Source organism: Sinocyclocheilus rhinocerous, unplaced genomic scaffold, assembly GCF_001515625.1.
Source record: "Sinocyclocheilus rhinocerous isolate Xijiao unplaced genomic scaffold, SAMN03320098_v1.1 scaffold486, whole genome shotgun sequence".
NCBI classification, from domain to species: Eukaryota; Metazoa; Chordata; class Actinopteri; order Cypriniformes; family Cyprinidae; genus Sinocyclocheilus; species Sinocyclocheilus rhinocerous.
Genome location: NW_015661373.1, coordinates 554452 through 555405, shown reverse-complemented (window position 1 = coordinate 555405; position 954 = coordinate 554452). Strand labels below are relative to the sequence as shown.

Here is a 954-nt window from a genome sequence, read left to right as displayed (position 1 = left end):
GCCGCTAATACCGAACCCGACCGGTGTCCGAGGTACTCGTCGAAGTTTTGGACCCGAACCCGCTCGGGTCTCGGGTCGGACCTTGGGTTTTCGGATGGACCCGTGAAGACCTCTACTGCACAGAACAGACGCCGAGAGAGGTGACACTTCTCTGGGAAAGTCAGACCTCGCGTTCGCGGGACAGCACTGGCGAAATCTTCCAACTGAACCATAACTAAGGTTTATCCAAAAAAGTCGCTAGGTTTGTCAGTATGAATATTCTATGGAAAAAAGCCGCTAAAAGGGTCTGAAAGTTGCTAAATCTAGAGCTAAAGTCGCACTCGTGTGTGTGAGACGCGGGAGCTGATGGCTGATGGTGGATATTTGTGGCGGTCAATGTGGATATTGTGGATGAGTTCTTCTGTGTCATCATGTTCTATTAGTTCTACAGCTTCAGTTTCGGAACTTTCACGCTTAGTAACACATATAGCTGTTCCCTCACCACAGTGCAACAGTGAAAAAGGACCCCTTTCAAACAGTGTCGCGTTTTGAAGGTTGTTTAAGCGACATTGCGGTATTTTAAAAATTCATATCATAACAAAAATAAACACCGGTATTCGGTATGAACCGGTATACCGCGCAGCACTAACTTTAATCATATAAAATGTAATTTCCCAACAACAAAAACCACTAGCCACAGTGGCAAAATTTGCAATAAGTTTGGAAACCACTGGTTTAGACAGAACATCAAGGGCAAAACTTTACTGCTTCTCTATAATGGCAGGAAATGGAAATCCCCTTCCTCTTTCCCATGCTCTGTAATTCTGTGAATGTCTTGCCTCATGCCAAACCACAAAAACAGAAGAAAAACGCAAGCATGGTCACAAAAGCTTGCAATTCGATTCGATTCAATATCGATTATTTTGGATATATATCTGGTACACATGCAAAATTTTCTCAAGGAAAAAAAAAAAA

General features: G+C 43.2%; 1 protein-coding gene across 2 annotated transcripts in view; it reads right to left on the bottom strand.

Moving 5' to 3' along the window:
- Positions 1–954, bottom strand: part of LOC107726302 (5'-AMP-activated protein kinase catalytic subunit alpha-1-like) — a 29399-nt gene that overhangs the window by 22857 nt on the left and 5588 nt on the right. The window lies entirely within an intron of this gene.